At 36.0% G+C, this 21786-nt stretch overlaps 1 non-coding gene across 1 annotated transcript; it reads left to right on the forward strand.

The window, feature by feature from the left end:
* Positions 1 to 629: 629 nt before the first annotated feature.
* Positions 630 to 701, forward strand: TRNAS-GGA (transfer RNA serine (anticodon GGA)). Its single transcript has one exon. It is a non-coding gene; the product is annotated as a tRNA-Ser (tRNA).
* The last annotated feature ends 21085 nt before the right edge of the window (positions 702 to 21786 follow it).

Raw genomic sequence — 21786 nt, forward strand, 5'->3', positions numbered from 1 at the left:
TAAGGGCATCCTGCATTTTTTGAATAGATGGTATATACTTTTATGTCTTTATACATTGTTACACATATCTTTCAGTATACTGAAAAAGTTTTCAAAACTTAAAACATTGATGATGAGTGACCTAAGACTAGGCATTCTGTTAATGCAATTGCCACACATATATAGGATTTTGTCATATCTCTCATTATAATAATATTTTAGTACTTTATTTTTACTGCTGTCTCTTTGCCTTCTTTTACTCTCACTGTGTTGACTTATACTGCTTAATGCAAACATTTCTCTACTCACATTATAAAGGTTTCTATATGCCTGAGTACAAGAATTCCAGTAAGATAATTGGCTAACATTAGAATACGCTGAGCAGAGTTTCAACCCATTTAAAACTTGGTTGAGGAATATGATCTTTTCCCAAGCAAAAATTGACATAGATTATGTTCAGTCACCTTCATAGAAAATTGAATAATATCTCTTGTAAAATATTTTTCTCCTAAATACCAATAAATATAATACCCAATGTCAATAAATGTAATATTTTTTTTTTTATTTTTTAAACAAGACATTTTAAAATTATATATTTTTCATAATATTAAAGGTTAATTTTCTTTATTATTTTAATGTCATATATGGAGTCCCTTGTGGCTCAGAGGTTAAAGCGTCTGCCTGGAATGCGGGAGACCCAGGTTCAATCCCTGGGTTGGGAAGATCCCCTGGAGAAGGAAAATGGCAACCCACTCCAGTACTCTTGCCTGGATGTCATATATATATGTATATATAAATCTCTATGTAAAGATGATCTTTTACAAAATATTTTTAGTATTAAAGAAAGATAATTATTGTACACTTCCAATTAGGAAAATAGGTATAAATAGTAGGAGACAACAATAATGGAATATTATTCATGCCTTGAAATATGTTTCTACAGGAACGTGGTATAATTGAAAGTGAAAGTGTTAGTCACTCAGTCATGTCCTACTCTTTGACACCTCATGGACTGTAGCCCACCGGGCTCTTCTGTCCATGGAAAATTCCAGGCAAGAATACTGGAGTAGGCAGCCATTCCCTTCCCAAGGAATCTTTCTGACCCAGGGATCAAACCTATGTTTCCTGCATTGCAGGCAGATTCTTTACCATCTGAACCACCAAAATCAAGAAATAGTTAAATATGCACAAAGGATACATACACACGTCCAAAATATCTTACAGAATATACTGTTGTTGTTCGGTTTCTAAGTTGTGTCCGCCTTTTTGAGACCCCATGGACTGCAGCACACCAAGCTTCCCTGTCTTTTACTATCTCCCAAAGTTTGCTTAAACTCATGTCCATCGAGTCCGTGATGCCATCCATCCATCTCATCCTCTGTTGTCCCCTTCTCCTCCTGCCCTCAGTCTTTCTCCGCATCATGATCTTTTCCAGTGAGTTGGCTCTTCACATCAGGTGCCCAAATTATTGTAGTTCAACTTCATCATCAATCCTTCCAGTGAATATTCAGGGTTGATTTCCTTTAGGATCGCCTAGTTTGATCTCCTTGCTGTCCAAGGGACTCTCAAAAGTCTTCCCCAGCACTATATTTCAAAAGCATCAATTCTTCAGTGCTCAGCTAACTCTCAACATCCATACATGAATACTGGGAAAAAACATAGCTTTGACTCTTCAGATCTATTATATTAAATGATTTCCTTGGGAACTGTGACTATAGATTTTTTTAATGTTTTTCAAATCAGAGTTTTCTATTTTTTTTTTTTGCTGAGAAAAATGAAAGAAATTAACAATACACATACACAGGAATAGAATAAACTCTAAATGGATCAAGAGTATAAAGGTAAAAAGTGAAACAATACAGTATTAGAAGATAACATAAATAAATTCCTCTATAATTCTGATATATGGAAAATGTTCAAACCATGCAGCCAAACACTTTGCTATACTTGATTACATAAACGTTTTAAAAAATATGCAATCCAAAACTTAATTTTAAATGCATAAACACCAACAACAAACTGAGATAAACTTATTTTCAATATATACATGAATTTACATATATGTGCACAATAAGTATGTGAATATATATGCATATATATATATATAATATTACATATGTTAGCTATGAATATGCATTATACAGAGTGAAAATGACTAAAAGCCTCAATTAAAATTTGGCAAACAATATGTTTAAATGTCCCTTAACCATATTAAAAGATATTCAGTATCACTCCCAGTTAGAGAAGACAAATGCATAATACAGTGAGATGTCACATCTCGGTGAAGAGATTGGCAAACATTTTGAAGTATGCTAACACATTCATTTGGCAAGGATTTGGGAATAAAGAGACTCTCATTATTGCTGGTAGACATGCAAAACTGGTAAATTATATTGGAAAGAAATTTGAAAATTCTAACAAAATATGTGTACATTTACCTTTCAACTCTGACACTCCACTTTTGGTAATTTACCCTGAAGTTGTATAAATGCAGCAATACAAAAATGTGTATGCACCACATAATTCATTACAACATTGCTTATAATTACAAACATGATATCATGTATGAAACGAGTTGCCAGTCCAGGTTCTATGCAGGATACTGGATGCTTGGGGCTAGTGCACTGGGACGACCCAGAGGGATGGTATGGAGAGGGAGGAGGGAGGAGGGTTCAGGATGGGGAACACATGTATACCTGTGGCGGATTCATTTTGATATTTGACAAAACTAATACAATTTGTAAAGTTTAAAAATAAAATTAAATTAAAGAAAAAAAAGAGCCATTGTGTGAAAAGAGATACTTGCCGTCAACGAAGCGTCCATAACAGTGTATTCTCTCTGCTTTGTGTTACACTAGCTGTTAAGGGTGCCTATGTCAGTACTCAAGGTCTGCTGCTGCTGCTAAGTTGCTTCAGTTGTGTCCGACTCTGTGCGACCCCATAGACGGCAGCCCACCAGGCCCCGCCATCCCTGGGATTCTCCAGGCAAGAACACTGGAGTGGGTTGCCATTTCCTCCTCCAGTGCATGAAAGTGAAAAGTGAAAGTGAAGTCGCTCAGTCGTGTCCGACTCTTAGCGACCGCATGGACTATCTACTACCAAATAAGAAAATATTTACCTAACCTTACTTATATACTCTGGAACTCCATTTCTGCCTGTTGCCATTAGATTTAAGGCAGGTCTGGGCATGTCAACCAAAAGAAGTTAACCATGATTCAGAAAGGAAACACTGTCAGTATTACTAATGGCTAATCAGAGAGAGAGAGCTTGGCAAAGAAAGGCCAATATTTAACTTGAGTCTTGAAAATAGTTCATTCTTCACCAAGAAATGTAGTATAAGTGCCTTTTTAAAACAAACATTTTCAAAGCAAAATTTTGAGATAACTGTAGCTTCAAAGGCAGTTGTAAAAAATAACAAAGGGATGTACTATACCCTTTACCCAGTATCTATAAATGGAAACATTCTGAAAAACTATAGTAAAATATCACAACCAGGATACTATTATAGTCAATATACAAAATAATTCCATCATTGCAAGTGTCCCTCATTTTTGTCCTCTTATAGCCTCATCTACTTCTCATCCACCACTCAGATCAGATCAGATCAGTCGCTCAGTCATGTCCGACTCTTTGTGACCCCATGAATTGCAGCACGCCAAGCCTCCCTGTCCATCACCAACTCCCGGAGTTCACTGAGACTCACATCCATCGAGTCAGTGATGACATCCAGCCATCTTATCCTCTGTCGTCCCCTTCTCCTCCTGCCCCCAATCCCTCCCAGCATCAGAGTCTTTTCCAATGAGTCAACTCTTCGCATGAGGTGGCCTAAGTCCTGGAGTTTCAGCTTTAGCATCATTCCTTCCAAAGTAAATCCCAGGGCTGATCTCCTTCAGAATGGACTGGTTGGATCTCCTTGCAGTCTAAGGGACTCTCAAGAGTCTTCTCCAACACCACAGTTCAAAAGCATCAATTCTTCGGCGCTCAGCCTTCTTCACAGTCCAACTCTCACATCCATACATGACCACAGGAAAAACCATAGCCTTGACTAGACGAATCTTTGTTGGCAAAGTAATGTCTCTGCTTTTGAATATGCTATTTGGTTGGTCATAACTTTCCTTCCAAGGAGTAAGCGTCTTTTAATTTCATGGCTGCAGTCACCATCTGTAGTGATTTTGGAGCCCAGAAAAATAAAGTCTGACACTGTTTCCACTGTTTCCCCATCTATTTCCCATGAAGTGGTGGGACCGGATGCCATTGTATTTCAGAAAACATTCGTTTTCTGAATGTTGAGCTTTAAGCCAACTTTTTCACTCTCCACTTTCACTTTCATCAAGAGGCTTTTTTATCTTTGCCAACCATTAGTTTGTTCTCCATTTCTATAATCTTGACAATTTAAGAATATTATATAAATAGAAACATACTATATGTAACTTTTAAGAGCTAGCTTTTTTTCACCCAGCATAATTCTCTGCAGATTGGTCTAGGTTGTGGTATATAATAATAATTCTTTCCTTTTTTATCATTGGGTAATTATTCTCTTTTTTTTAATATATATAGTTCATGAGGTTCTCACAGGAAGTTTACTAGAGTGGTTTGCCATTCCCCACTCCAGTGGACAATATTTTGTCAGAACTCTCTGCTATTACCCATTCATCTTGGGTGACTCTTCAAGGCATGGCTCATAGTTTCATTGAGTTATGCAAGCCCTTTCACCACAACAAGGAAGTGATCCTTGAAAGTCCTTTGGACAGCAAAGAGATCAAACCAGTCAATCTTAAGGGAGATCAGCCCTAAATATTCACTGGAAGGACTGATGCTGAAACTGAAGCTCCAATATTTTGGTCAACTGATGCGAACAGATGACTGATTGGAAAAGTCCCTAGTTCTGGGAAAGATTGAAGGCAGGAGGAGAAGAGGGTGACAGTATGAGATGGCTGGATGGTATAATTGATGCAATGAATATGAACTTGGGCAAACCCCAGGAGATGATGAGGGACAGGGAGGCCTGATGTGTTGCGGTCCATGGGGTTGCAAAGAGTTGGACACGACTGGGTGACTGAACGACAACAAAAATTTTGTTGTTATGGATGCACTCTAATTTTTTTACCTATTCACCTATCGAAGGTATCTGTGTTGTTTCTAGTTTGGAACTGTAATAAATAAGGCTGCTATGTACATAAATTTTAATTTCTCTGGGATAAATGCTCAAGGCTGCAAGTGCTGAAACATATGTTAGTTGCATGTTCAGTTTAGTTTAAGAAATTGCCAAGCTGTTTTACAGAGTTACTAAACCATTTTACATTCCCACCTGAAATAAGTTGTCTAGTTGTTCTGCACCTTTGCCTGCATTTGATTTTGTTCATGTTTTTATCTTTTGTTTGTTTTATTTTGTTTTACTTTAACCTTTGTGGTAAGTGTTCAGTGGTATTCATTGTGGTTTTAACTTCCATTTCTCTAATGATTAGTGATGTTTAACATCTTTTCATGTTTTCATTTGTTATCTATATATTCTTTTTGCTAAAATACTTCTTTTTGTCTTTTATTTCTTTCTTAGTTGGATTTTTAATTTTGATTGTAGAGTTTTGGGAATGGTTTATATAATCTCTATACTAATTTGATTTTTAAAGTATATAGAAAATATTTTACTCGAATCTGTAGTTTCTTTTTATCTTTTTAGAGGGTCTTTCACAGAGCGTGGGGCTAACGTCCATAGGATTGCAAAGAGCTGGACACAGCTGATTGATTTAACACTTCACAGAGCAAAAAACTTTAATTTTGATGAAGTCTATTTATTCAGTTTTCCTATTATGAACTATACCATGGTGTCAACCCTAAGAAGTCTCTGTCTAACATTAAATCCTGAAGAGGTTTCTACTTTTTTTTGTAAAAGCTTTGAGGCTTTACATTCTGCATTTAGTATATAGTCTACTTTGAGTTACTAAATGTCCAGTTGTTCCAAAAGCACTTCCTCCACTGAATTGCTTTTACACCTGTATCAGAGATCAGTTGGATATATTTATATGAATCTATTTGTCGATTTTCTGTTGTGTTCCACTGATCTATGTTTATATACCACATCAACACCAAAATTCTTGTTCATTGTACATAATGAACTATATGAAAGTTTAAGCATGTCTTGAAAAGAGGTAGATTGATCCCTTCCAATTTATTCTATTTTTTTCTAAAAAATTATTTTAAGTATTCTAGTCTCTTTTCCCATTCATATGGATTTTAGAATGATTGTATTATTATCTATATAAATCGTGTTGAAATTTTGATGGAAACTATATCAAATTTATGTATCAATTAAGGTAATATGTATTTCCATTTACATAGATATTCATTGATTATTTTCATCTGTATTTTATACTTTTCAGCACAGAAATTATGTTTATGTACATTATGTACATAATGTACATAATGAGCTTTCCTGGTGGCTCAGTGGTAAAGAATCTGATTGCAATGCAGTAGATATGAGTTCAATCCCTGCATCGGGAATGTCCCCGGGAGAAGGAAATGGCAACCCACTCCAGTATTCTTACCTGGGTAATCACATGGACAGAAGAGTCTTGCAGACTACACAGTCTATAAGATTTCAAAAAGAGCTGGACACAACATACTGTGATAGATTTACACCAAAGTGTTCACATTTTTGAGTTATTATAAATTATATTATAGTTTAAATATTTTGTTCATAGGTTTATTTCTACTATGTAGAAGAATAGTCTATTCTCATATGTGTAGTTTGTATTCCACCACCTTTCTGAACTCAATTAGTAATTTCAGAAATATTTCTTTTTTTGTAAATTACTTGGGATTATTTTTCAGATTCTTTTCCATTATCGATTATTGCAAAATACTGAATATAGCCCCTTGCCCTTATGCCTTTTATTTCTTGCTTTGCCTTATTGCACTGGTAGAACTTTCAGTAGTATATTGAGTAAGAATGAGAGTGAGCATCCTTATTCCTTGTCTTATTTACAAACTTACAGAGAAAGCTCTCAGTCTATCATCAATACCTGAGATGCTGGCTATAAATTGATGACAAGCACTCTTTACGAAGTTTAGAAAGTCTCCCTTTGGTCCTACTTTCCTGACAGTTTCATGATTAATTGGTGTTGTATTGTGTCCATTTATTTTTAATCAGTTGATACAATCATGTGATTTTTCTTCTTTAACCTGTTAAGATTTTGGGTTGCATTGATTGATTTATTCCAGGATAAACCCCATTTGTTTATGATACATACTTCTGTTTGTTAAAAGTAAGTGAAGAATTTTTGTGACTCCCTTCATGGAGGTTAATGATATGTAGGTTTTATTTGGTTTGGTTTTTGTACTGTCTTGATCTGATTTTGTTATCCTGATAACCCTAATCTTTTTAAATAAATTGAGAAGTTTTCTCTCCCCTGGTGTCTCAGACGGTAAAGAATCTGCCTGCAGTGCAGGAGACCTGGGCTTGATCCCTGAGTCAGGACAATCACCTGAAGAAGGGAATGGCTACCCACTCCAGTATTCTTACCTGGAGAATTCCATGGACGGAGGAGCTTGGCAGGCTACAGTCTATGGGACCACAAAGAGTCAGACATGACTGAGCAACTAACACACTGGAAGAGAATGTGCAGAATTAATATTGATTTTTCTTAAATTGTTTGGTAATGTTTTCTACGCAATAGGGATGAAATCCAGCAATCTACTTGGCCTTTTCTGACACCCCTCCAGCAAGACTGTTGAAATAACTTTCTACAGCCTGACCAGTGTTAGTGTTTAGGTCCTTACTCAGCCTTTTTTATTGTGGGATAAAAGGCACATTTGTTTCTTCTGTGTTTGGATGGAGTAGAGTGCTATGTCTAAAAGTTATGGGGTTTTTTGTTTGTTTGTTTGTTTTTGCTAGGATGGCCCTTTACTGATTCTTTAGCTAGAAGGAGTAGGCTTTAATGGGGGAGGGGTGTTTTGGTATATTTGTTAGTTTTCCTGGCTACCAGTTTCTTCATCTCCAAGTTTGAGACATGTGAAGCATGTGAGTCGCCTTATACCCATGAACAAAATATTTAAAATATAATTAATCTTTATGTTTTAGAATCTTTTTGTGTTTACTTTATATATATTGTGCAGGGTTTGGGTGCTTTTCTTTGTGCATAGTGGGAGAATAAAGAAAAATATGTCTACTTTTTCTTTCTGAAATTAGAAATCTCATTCTTTCCAGAATTTTTAATGTGGAATTTTAAGACTGACAACAATCTGTTTTAACACATATGCTAAGTTAACTTTCACACCATTCATCTCAGTTGCAATAAATGCATGAGTTAAATCTAAACATAGATTATCATATTCAAAGGGGTACTCAGTCAAAATATCAGTCAATTATGTGAACAAACACTTCTCATTTTTTTCCTATACTGAAAACATTATTCAAGAAAGAAAAAAGACTGGAGACTCAAGAAATACAGGAATTAACTTTGAAGAACCATAAGAATAAATAGAGAAATTAAGTCAGTAGTAATAACTGGGCATCAGGTCTAGATTATTTAAGACTTGAATAAGAATTTAGATACCTATGCATATTCTCCCTGCCAAAACAATAATTAAATCTTTGTTGCAATTCTATAGGTAAGAATTTAAATGATTTTAGTGGAAAACTGGAGGCACTGTATAATTAATGACATTAAAAATCACAATATGTTTACTCCTATTTCCCCTTTTTTCTATGTTTAAAGTTATATATTTGTTTACAAATTATATTTTGATGGCATACAGTTTCACTTGATTTTGATTTTAGATGTGTGAATACATTTTGCATATATTGTAATATATACATAATGTAAGCAGTGATTATTACAGAGATAATTTTATAAAACTAATTTTAAATGCAGAGTATAAAATCAAAAAATTATAATTAAATATTGGAATAATTTTGGACAAAAGAACTTTTGAACAGTAAAAAATATTTTAAAATGTAGCAATTTATAAAATAGTACTTAGAAAAAATGCAAAATGCAAAATAAAAGAAGAAATAGAAAATGTAATTTAGTACCCAGTAAATGTAGAAATAGTAATTTTAAAAAATACCCCATCCCACTCCTACCAAAGTCCTACAGTTTTAGGATTTTTTTAAAATGGTTGATCTGTAATGTTTGCTTCAAAAGAAAATGTTGTGCCCAAATTGTGCCACATCATAGAACAAGAATGGAAATTTTATAACTAATTTAATAAAAGTGAAAAATTAACACAATCTATTTAAATTGGCATAAGTAAAACCTACATACGCCATTGTGAAAAAATAGAGAAATGCATATAGCTTAATTTCATTTATATTTGAAGGCAATATGCACATGTTTTAAACTATTGTATAAACAAAGAAATGAAACACAAAACAGAGGAAAAATGTCTTCTAGTGGTAAGATTAGGCAGGTAAATAATGTTAATATGTTTAATTGCTTTTACTCATGGTGGATATGTAAGTATTCAATACATTGTTTTTCTTAATTCATGCATATATATTATATGTACACATATATGTATAGATATATTAGAAGAGATTAATTCTGGGAAGTTAGATTGCAAAAATAGAAAGATTATTACTTTTAATATAAAAATTAACCTGTATTTTTACATTATGTGTGTCTGTGTGCTTGTGAACAGAAATACTGTGTGTTCAATATATATTGAAAAAAGGTTTCCAAAGCTCCACACTAAAGTTTGCCAGTGTAATGCCTGGGATGTTTATGTAAACACTGGGGGTCCAATGATGGAGGACTTCTGTTTTTGTTTTCCAATAAAGTACATATTATTTAAATTATGTTTACAATTATATTAGACTCTTTTAAATATAAAATTATTAATTTAAAACTACAAAGGTAAACATAAAGCTCACTGATACACAAAGAAAACTTTCATTTTTCCCTATCCAAAATAAAACCCCAAGGTAAATTGGAATTGGTCAAACAGGAGATGGCAAGAATGATATCTTTGACATTTTATGAATCAGTGAACTTAAATGGACTGGAATAGGTGAATTTAATTCAGATGACCATTATATCTACTACTGTAGGCAAGAATACCTTAGAAGAACTGGAGTGGCCCTCATAATCAACATAAGAGTCCTAAATGCAGTACATGGGTGCAATATCAAAATGATAGAATAATCTATGTCCATTTCCATGGCAAACCATTCAATATCACAGTAATCCAAGTCTATGCCCCAACCACTAATGCACTGAAGAACTGATGCTTTGGAACTGCTGTTGGAGAAGACTCTTGAGAGTCCCTTGGACTGCAAGGAGATCAAACCAGTCAATCCTAAAAGAAATCAACCCTGAATATTCATTGGAAGGACTGATGATAAAGTTGAAGCTCCAATGATTTGGCCACCTGATGCAGAGTTGACTCATTAGAAAAGATCTTGATGCTGGGAAAGATTGAAGGCAGGAGGAGAAGGGGACAGCAGAGGATGAGAAGGTTGATCACTGACTCAATGCACATGAGTCTGAGCACATACGGGGAGACGGTGAAGGACAAGGAAGCTGGCATGCTGCAGTCCAAAGAGTCTGACATTACTGAGACAACTGAACAGCAAAAGTATATAGTAATGTCCTTATTAACTGTAGTTAATAAGCTTAAAATGATTTCCAGAGAGACTAAGAAATAGACATTGATTTTATTATTAAATTTTCCTAGTCTTAGAGGGAACTCATGGGAATATTATAAACCTTTGTCATATTTATGTAACATGAAGACTGGCCTTTTTATGCTAGACAATTTCTTATAGTCATTCAGAGTTCTAGTCACATTCTGTGGTTCACCAGATATCTGTATGACTAATGTATCTATTTACTAGAATTTATTTAAAAATTTTCTTCATCCTCCATTACATGCAAATGCTACACACTACTGAATGATTTTAGCCCATTGAAGGGGGTAGCCCTTAATCTAGTCTTCATAGCCCTTATAAACTTACAGTACACTTTCTTGTGTTTGTGTATGTTTTCCTTTCATTTTGGTCTACTCTATCCACTGTTTCTTCCTTCCATTAGTTACCAAATACCTAGTTTAGAAAAAATATCTTAATTACACAGAGCCTAATTTATTCTCAACTCAATTATGTTATACATAATATCTATTCTCAAGTATTTTTCTCTCATTATTTTGTATCTAGATTTAGTACTTTCATTTCTTAATTGCTGCCTTTATTCTCATTATTGCTTATGCTTATCAATAAATATTGTAGTATAGTTTTTAAAAAATTACTATCTCAAATTTAGTCTTCCAAAGGTATGTATTTAATAAGTGAGGAAAACAATACATTGTTGATTGTCTTGAATTTTGAAATTAATAACTTAAACAATAATCATTTCATAAGAACTAAAGATTTAGCCTGCAGTCTGCAAAAATTAAAGTCATTTTTAAAAAAAAATCTCAGTGCACAGGTGACTTGAAATCATATATTCTTAAGAGAAGTAAGAAAAAATAAACATTTCTGAACATACAAAAGTACATGTAATCTGTAATAATTTGGAAGACTAATGAGTCAAACCATACCTCTAAAATGTTTAGATTAGTCGGTTTCCCTGAATGAGTTCCAATATATTACTAAATTTCAAAATTTTACTAAGAATTCCAAACATTTTCTGAAACCTACATTGTATTCTAAAGACACAAAATATTTTGTAGGATTGCTATGAAAATTTATCACCCATGGGCAATCTGAAGCAAAGCTAACTAATTATATTATGTGGGCACAATAGACTAAAAGAGCAAACAGATACCAGATGGTGATAAAAGGGCAGTTATCAATAACACAGCAAGAAAGAATTAGCCACATCAATTAAATCTATCAAACCAGTAGGAATTAAAATAAGTAAGTTAATTTGCATGTATCTTCAACTCCCAAATATATAAAAAGTTAGATAAAATATCCATCTATCTACTGGTAGGCTTTCTACAATACCCAAGATTGACTTTTCAATTAAACATATCAGCCAGCAAAAAAGTTTCTCACACATTAAAAATGAGGTCCCCATTACTGTCTACTGATTCTGCTATGTTATTAATGGCAGAAAGCTACATGACAGTGGTCAATTGATAAAGACCCACATAGCTCAATATGCTCTTGAGAATCTACTATGATTAAAACCATGATACCACTTCCTAGAAACCTCTTCTCTCACTTAATGTCTGCTTACTGCTATTTTCATAGTCTTCATCACTATAGAGGTAAACATTAAAAAAGTCTAAATATGATATTTGGATTGTAATTTTCTAGGAGCAAAATAGAAGCCATTTAAGAAAACCAATTTGCTAGCAGTTGATTAAACTCTGGTCCATTCATTATTTTAACCATGTAGACTTTGTTTTGTGTTTGTGTGTTAACAGTCTTTCATCACATTTAGAAAATTTGCAGAAAAAGATTCAGTCTAGAAAGTAGCTACACTTTCAGATTGATTGTCTTTTATTTGCTAGTTTATTTTCCGCTCACTTTCACAGGACTATTTCTCCATAGAAGTGTATTTAAACTAGTCGACCAAAACAAGTGGAGCTGGAAAGGATATTGAATGACCTTGCGCCAGGCGGGTTTGGCTTAATACCTGGTCATTAACTAGACAGCTTTTACTGATAGTCCAAAAATTATTCTATGAGAAAGTGTTTCCTTTCTTCTGCCATCTGGTTTAGCATGATATTCCTGCAAAGCCAAAATAACTTTTAAGACAGAAATTTGTAAATTGGACAACAAGCACTGGAAATAATGTGGTCACAGTCTTTAACTCCCATCTAAAGTTTCACACATGCATACTAAGTCACTTCAGTTGTCTCTGACTCATAAAACTTAAAGAATTACCCAAATGTTTTCAACTTGAATGTGAGAGATCTCAGATTAAGGCATGAGACTTAAGACTTAAGACTGAAATATAATTAACTGACTTCCTTTTAAAGTGTAACCTTTTTTTAATGATTACCTGTTTTTAACAACATTAAACAGAGCATATTTAATTTAAATTACTCTTCATATTATTATTTACTGACTACAAAGACCTCTGTGAAAATGTTTATAATGGCTTTTTATCTTATCACCAAAAACTAAAAACAACCCAAAGATCTATCAACTGATGAATAGATCAACACAGTGTACTACATCTGTACAATAGAATGCTACTCAGTAATAAAAAGAAATAACTAATGGGATAGATGAATCTCATCACAAGGGAAAACATTTTTTTCCTATTTTTTTGTGTATCTATACAAGACGGTGAATGTTCACTAAACTTATTGTGGTAATCATTTAATGATGTAAGTAAGTCAAATTGTTGTGCTGTACACCTTAAACATATACTATATGTCAATTATATCTCAAAACTTTTCTCTGTTTGTCAACATCACTATAATATCTCAATACTTAACCCTCCACTTTCACATTTTGTATTTTTCAATAGAACTGCAAGCATAATAATGGAATTGATACATGGGGCAAGTGCTTGCTTTGAGTACATTTGAAATGGGGCATAACATTTTGATTCATATTTAAAGTACAAAGCAAAAACAAAAATAAATAAAAGGTCACACACCTCAAATAACCAACAAAGGGATATTTTAAGAAAGGTATGATTTATCAAGTGGACTATACAAAACATAAAGATCAGACACTTCCCTAATTCTGGCTTTGATATAGCTAACTCAGACATGTTCCCTCTTTACACCAAGTCACTGAAATAATAGCTGTCATTGCCCTACTAATTCAACTGACAACTTCATCTTGCACACGTGACTTGTCAAAAGGAAACTCCAAATATTAGCAAAGCAATCATCTGTTCTTTAAGTACCTTTTCTGGAGTTGGGTTACTCACTCCAACTGATCGAGTTTGTTTTTTGTTTTGTCTTATTTTACTTTGTCTTGTTTCATTTTCCTTAGAGATGATTTTGATGCAAATATTTTTTTAAAAGTTTCCATATTACTAATAAATTATTTGATTATTAGTACTCTACAGAGGAGCCTGAGGGCTACAGTTCATGGGGTTGCAAAGAGTCAGACACGACTGAAGTAACTTAACACTCACACATGCATGAACTCTTCTACTTTTAGACTATTTTAATCTTGAAGGAAAATACCATTAATTAATAAATATGCATAATAGAATGAATAAATAGTATAAATCTAGATAGAAGCAAAATATTAGAGAATAATGGTTGATATAGAGCCAAGTTCAGAGAATTTGAAGGGGGATGGAAAGCCTGGGGCAAGATACAGTGTGAAACTGTATTTTACAATATAGAGATATTTTGGCTTAGAAAGCAGAGCAAAAAATAATGAAAAACATTTAAGAGTTATTAAAATGAATATTGCTTATAGAATGAGCTGAGTCAAGAGACACTAAGAAAGTTTCATTTTGTAACAAATACCTGACAAATATTTTTAGTTGTGTATTTCAACAGCATTCATTTCAAGTTCCAGAAAGAAAAGGGGAATAAATAAGCAGATGTGAAATTGTAATATACCTCAGAGACAAGTATTTTCTTTTGGAATTCTGAAATAAAGTTATACTATTACTAGCAATAAAAAATGAAAATGCACTGATCAGTAGAAAATAGTATTCAAAATAATATCTTGTAATGATCAATCTTTTTTAAATAAATGTTTATATTATTATTGCTTCTGAATTATAGTGTTTGAACATGAACCATTTCGTGCTTTATGTACAGAACATCTACTAAAAGTGCAATAAAAATACTTCACCATCATTGTAAATTATACATATAAAATATGGTTTCTTGAAAGGTTTCAAGGAAGTGCATGTCTTTTAAAAATGAAAATTGGACCATTTTATTCCCTTGCTCAAAATCTTATATGTAATAAAGGACCATTAGTGTGTCAATAAAAATAACAGGTTTCCTGGCATAAACATAAATGTGTCTCCCACATAACTTCAGAAATACATTATTGAAAAGTAGTAATTTTGTTACCAAACAACATCAAATTGTTTATTTTGAAGTTTTGTTAATGGGACATTTATTATGAATTTCACATTAGGCTAAAATCCCCAACTAATTTCCTAAAATATAGTTAAAAACAGTAAAGCACCTGGTAGCAGTTTTTATGTAAAATACTTAAAATGGTGTTTCCTGATCACTGATTAATATGAATTGTTAATAAATGTTTGGCTGGCAAGCTTTAACACATACAGTTTGCACACTGTACCATAAACATCATGCCATGTTATAGCATGGGAAATAACAGAGGACTATATAAATATCTTACAAAACAGAAAGTTCAATATTTAAAAGCAATGCAAGTTACTATTTTTTACCAAGTAAGTTGAGGATGAAGCTGCAGTAAGTTGAAAGAAGAGAGGAGGAGCATAGAAGTAGTTATTGTTTGCCATGAGTATAGGTGATGCTACTGAGGAATGTACTCTGGGGATGAATTTCAAGGACAATCGCAGATTCAGAGGAATTAACAGATATCTGTTGTCTCAATGCTGCTAGAAGAAAGGCTATGAAAATCTTCAGGAAAGGTGATGTTCCCATTTAGTCTTAAAAAAAAAAAAAAACTCAAAATAATCCCTTGTACACTTGTGTTTATGCTTGTAAATTTCTTACTTGATGAAAGATACATGCCTTTTAAACAAAAGTCATCTTAACATATCACTTTCATACTCCTGGTTGTTTATTATATGCATGGACCTGATGGGATAAGGAGTGCCCAGGTATTTGGTTGGGCATTATATCTGGGTGTGTCTGTGATGATGTTTCCAGATGAGATTAGCATTTAAATTGGCATACAAAGTAAATCATAGTTCCCTGAGGATCTGAGTAGAACAAAAAGGGAGAAGGAAAGAGCATTTACTCTCTGCCGGACTTATTTCTCTGGACATATATCTTCTTTCTTCTGCCCTCAAACTAGGACTTACACCTTAGATTCTCTTGGTTCTCAGCCCTTTGGAGTTGGATTGGAATTACACCACCAGCTTTTCTGAGTTTTCAGCTTACAGAGGACAAGCTGGGCTTCTGAGCCACCACAATTACATGAGTCAACTCCTGATAGTAATTACCTTTTTATATATATGTGCGTGCGTGCGTGTGTGTGTGTGTGTGTGTGTGCGTATAGTATATATACATGTGTGCATACCCAGTTTCTTCAGTTGTGTCCAACTCTGTGCGATCCTGTGCAGTATAAACCCCCACCACGCCAAGGCTCCTCTGTCCATGGGGATTCTCCAGGCAAGAATACTGGAGTGGGTTGCCATGCCTTCCTTCAGGGGATCGTCCCAACCCAAGGATTGAACCAGTGTCTCTTATGTGTCCTGCATTGGCAGGTGGGTTACCACTACTACCACCTGGGAAGCCCCATATGCATATACATATATCTATCCAATACACACACAGAAACACATAAGCATACATGTACTTCATTTTATTGTGTTTCACAGATATTGTGATTTGTACAAGTTGAAGGTGTATGGCAACTCTGTATCTGCACTATTTTCCTAAGAGCATTTGCTCACTTAATGTCTCTGTGTCATATTTGTTAATTTTCAAAATATTTCAGACTTTATTATGATTGTATTTGTCATGGTGATCTGTGATCAACAGTCTTTGTTGTTACTGTTGTAATTGTTAATACTACTGTAATCAGCAACATGGACTCTGCCCATGTGAAACAGCAAGCTTCATTGATAAATGTATGTGTTCTGATCGCTCCACCCAACAGCTGTTTCCCATCGTTCCTCTCCTCAAGTCTCCCTATTGCCTGAGTTACAATAATATTGAAATTAGGCCAAGGAATAACCTTACAGTGGCCTCTAAGTGGTCAGGTGACAGGAAGAGTTGCACATCTCTTGCTTTAGCTCAAAACCTAAAAATGATTGCACTTACAGAAGAAGAAATGTGTAAAGCAGAGACCAACTGAAAGCTAGACCTTTTGTGCCAAACAACCAAATTGTTAATGGAAAGGAAAAGTATCGAAGAAAATTAAATTGCCATTCCAGTGAACACACAGATGATAAGAACATGAAGCAGTCTTATTGAGGATACAGAGAAAGTTTGAGTGGTCTGAATAGAAGATCAAACAAACCACAACATTCCCTTAGGCCAGAGCCTAATCCAGAGTAAGGTCCTGCTGCTGCTGCTAAGTCACTTCAGTCATGTCCGACTCTGTGTGACCCCATAGACGGCAGCCCACCAGGCTCCCCCGTCCCTGGGATTCTCCAGGCAAGGACACTGGAGTGAGTTGCCATTTCCTTCTCCAATGCATGAAAGTGAAAGTGAAAGTGAAGTCGCTCAGTCATGTCCGACTTATAGCGACCCCATGGACTGCAGCCCATGAATCTGCCCATGGGATTTTCCAGGCAAGAGTACTGGAGTTGGGTGCCATTGCTTTCTCCGGAGTAAGGTCCTAACTCTCTTCAATTCCAGGAAGGCTGAAAGAGGTAAGGAATCCGCAGGGGAAAAAAGGAAAAAAAAAAAAAAAATACTAAACCCAACAGAGATTGATTCTTGAGATTTGAGGAAAGAAAGCATCTCTACAACATGGAAGCACAAGGTGAAAAAGCTAACGTAGAAGTATAAGCTGCAGCAAATACTCAGGATACCTAGTTAAAATAGTGAATGAATGTGGTAACGCTAAACAGATTTCCAGAGTGTATCAGTTCAGTTCAGTCACTCAGTCATGTCCGAATCCTTACAACCCCATGAATTATAGCAGAGCAGTCTTCCCGGTCCATCACCAACTCCAGGAGATTACTTAAACTCATGTCCATTGAGTCAGTGATGCCATCCAACCATCTCATCCTCTGGGGTCACCTTCTCCTCCCACTTTCAGTCTTTCCCATGAGTTAGTTCTTCATGACAGATGGCCAAAGTATTGGTGCTTCAGCTTAAATATCAGTCCTTCCAATGAATATTCAGGATTGATTTCCTTTAGGATGGACTGGTTGGATCTCCTTACTGTTCAAAGGACTCTCAAAAGTATTCTCCAACACCACAGTTCAAAAGCATCAGTTCTTCGGCACTCAGCTTACTTTATAGTCCAACACTCACATCCATACATGACTACTGGAAAAACCATAGCTTTGAGTAGACAGAGCTTTTTTGCAAAGTAATGTCTCTGTTTTTCAATATGATGTCTAGGTTGGTCATAGCTTTTCTTCCAAGGAGCAAGTGCCTTTTAATTTCATGGCTGCAGTCATCACCTGCAGTGATTCTGGAGCCCCCCAAAATAAAGTCTGTCACTATTTCCACTGTTTACCCATCTATTTGCCATGGGACCAGTTGCCATGATCTTAGCTTTCTCAATGTTGAGCTTTAAGCCAACCATTTCAGTCTCCTCTTTCACTTTCATCAAGAGTCTCTTCAGTTCCTTTTTGCTTTCTGTCATAAGGCTGGTGTCATCTGCATATCTGAGGTTATTGATATTTCTCCCAGCAATCTTGATTTCAGCTTGTGCTTCTTCCAGCCCAGCATTTCTCATGATGTACTCCACATATAAGGTAAATAAGCAGTGTGACAATATACAGCCTTGACATACTCCTTTCCTGATTTGGAAACAATCTGTTTTTTCATGTCCAGTTCTAACTGTTGCTCCTTTACACACATACAGATTTTTCAGGGGGCAGGTCAGGTGATCTGGTATTCCCATCTCTTTTAGAATGTTCCATGGTTTGTTGTGATCCACACAGTCAAAGGCTTTGGCATAGTCTATACAGCAGAAATAAATGTTTTTCTGGAACTCGCTTTGTTTTTTTTTCATAATCCAACAGATAATCCAACAGCTTAATCTCTTATTCCCCTGCCTTTTCTAAATCCAGCTTGAACATCTGGAACTTCATGGTTCACATACCACTGAGGCCTGGCTTGGAGAATTTTGAGCATTACTTTGCTAGCGTGTGAGATGAGTGCCACTGTGTGGTAGTTTGAGCATTCTTTGGCATTGCCATTCTTTGGGATTGAAATGAAAACACCTTTTCCAGTCCTGTGGCCACTGCTGAGTTTTCCAAATTGGCTGGCATATTGAGTATAGCACTTTCACACCATCATCTTTTAGGATTTGAAATAGCTTAACTAGGAAAAACTTCATTAATTTTAGCAAGTTTATTTACTTTATTAATATTCAAATACTTATGGAATAATAAAAGACAGTGCTCCAATGAAGAATAGTTATGGTTCTATAACAGAAATATTGAAGAATTACTCAAAGCAAATATCTTAGAACACAACTCTTATTTCCAATGAAAACCATGTTTATTGAATGTGAACCAGGTATAAACCACTATGAGGCATAGAAGGATAAGGAAAATATGGTTAGACATAAAAAAAAAAAAAAAAAAATAGCTTAACTGGAATTTCATCACCTCCACTGGTTTTGTTCACAGTGATGCTTCTTAAGGCCCACTTGACTTCACATTCCAGGACGTCTGGCTCTAGGTGAGTGATCACACCATCATGATTATCTGGGTCATGAAAATCTTTTTTGTATAGTTCTTGTGTATTCTTGCCATCTCTTCTTAATATCTTCTGCTTCTGTTAGGTTCATACTGTTACTGTCCTTTTTTGTGTCCATCTCTGTATGAAATCTTTCCTTGGTATGTCTAATTTTCTTGAAGTGATCTCTAGACTTTCCCATTCTATTGTTTTCTTGTATTTCTTTGCATTGATCACTGAGGAAGGATTTTTTATCTCGCCTTGCTATTCTTTGGACCTCTGCATTCAAATAGATATTTCTTTCCTTTTCTTCTTTGCCTTTCACTTCTCTTCTTTTCATAGCTATTTGTAAGGCCTCCTCAGACAACCTTTTTGCATTTCATTTTCTTAGGGATGGTCTTCATCAATGCCTCCTGTACAGTGTCACAAACCTCCATCCATAGGTCTTCAGGCACTCTGTCTATCAGATCTAAACCCTTGAATTTGTCACTTTCACTGTATAATTGTAAGGTATTTTATTTAGGTCATACCTGAATGGTCGAGTAGTTTTCCCTACTTTCTCAGTTTTAGTCTGAATTTGGTAATAAGGAGTTCATGATCTGAGCCACAGTCAGCTCCCAGTCTTCCTTTTGCTGACTGTATAGAACTTCTCCATCTTTGACTGCAAAGAATATAATCAGTCGGATTTTGGTATTGACCATCTGGTGATGTCCATATATAGAGTCTTCTCTCGCGTTGTTGGAAGAGGATATCTGCTGTGACCAGTGCATTCTCTTGGAAAAACTCTTAGCCTTTGCGCTGCTTCATTATGTATTCCAAGGCCGAATTTGACTGTTACTCCAGGTATTTTTGATTTCCTACTTTTGCATTCAGAGTGTATGATACAGCCTACTATTTGAAGAAGACACTTGTAGAAGTTTCATAGCTTAAGAGGAGAAGTCAATACTTCAAAAATTAAAAGGGGGAGGAGCTAAGATGGCAGAGGAATAGGACGGGGAGACCACTTTCTTCCCCACAAATTCATCAAAAGAACATTTAAACGATGAGTAAATTCCACAAAACAACTTCTGAATGCCAGCAGAAGACATCAGGCACCCAGAAAAGCAACCCGTTGTCTTTGAAAGGAGGTAGGAAAAATATAAAAGACAAAAAAAGAGACAAAAGAGGGAGGGATGAAGCTCCGTCCTGGGAAGGGAGTCTTAAAAAGAGAGAAATTTCCAAACTCCAGGAAACACTCTCACTGCCGAGTCTGTGCCAAGCCTTGGAAGCACAGAGGGCAACATAACAGGGAGGAAAAATAAATAAACAATTAAAACCCACAGATTACGAGCCCAACGGTAAGTCCCCCAGCAGAGAAGCAGCGCAGACCCCTGCACCAGCCACTAGCAAGCGGGGGCTGGGCAGGGAGGCTCGGGCTGCATCGCTTAGAGTAAGGATCTGGCCTGAATGCCCTGAGCGCTATCTGAGCGAACTAATTTGGGCTAGCAAACCAGACTGTGGAATAGCTACCATGCGGAAAGCCAGCCCTAACCTAAGACACCGCCAGGCCCGCGTACAGAACAAAGGACTGAACAGAGATAGCCGGCTGCAGACCATCCCCCTCCAGTGACAGGCAGCCAGAGCCGGAAGGGGGCAATCGCAGCCCCAGACAGACAAAACTGTAAGCAGGCTTCTTTGCTAACTAAGACTTCTTGGGGCTCTGGACGGTCAACATCTGCCTGGGAAGGTTGCGCCGGTTATACACCCAGAAAACCGAGCGGCGGGGAGGCGATAAGTCGCAGCAGCCGCGGTTGCCAAACACTTCATCACCTGAGCTGCTCGGACCTGGGAAGGGCACAAAACGCAGGCCCAACCGAGTCTGCGCCTCTGAGGACTACCCGAGTGCCTGAACCTGAGTTGTTTAGACCTGGGAGGTGCAAGCAGCCCAGGGCCGGCTGAGGATGGATCCCGGCTGAGGATGGATCCCGGCAGAGCAACCTAGAGCCTGAGCAGTGTCGGCAGGGAGGCTACACACGCCGTGAGCGGGGGCAGGACCAGTGTGGCTGAGGCACTGCGAGCAAACACCAGTGTTATTTGTTTGCAGCGTCCCTCCCTCCCCACAGTGTGACTGAACAAGTGAGCCTAAAAAAAAAAAAAAAAAAGTATCCACCATTGGCCCCTTTGTATCAGGGCGGAAATCAAACACTGAAGAGACCAGCAAACAGAAGAAGCTATAAAAGAGAGAACCGCCTTGGAAGCCACAGGCAATAGATTAAAACCCTGTCGTTATTACCGACTACATAGAAAGGGGCCTATAGATCTTGAGAAATATAAGCCGGACCAAGGAACTAGCCGAAAATGAACTGACCCCACAATACCCACAATAACACCAGAGAAAGTCCTAGATATATTTTTACTATTTTT

Source organism: Bos mutus, chromosome 9 (assembly GCF_027580195.1).
Source record: "Bos mutus isolate GX-2022 chromosome 9, NWIPB_WYAK_1.1, whole genome shotgun sequence".
NCBI classification, from domain to species: Eukaryota; Metazoa; Chordata; class Mammalia; order Artiodactyla; family Bovidae; genus Bos; species Bos mutus.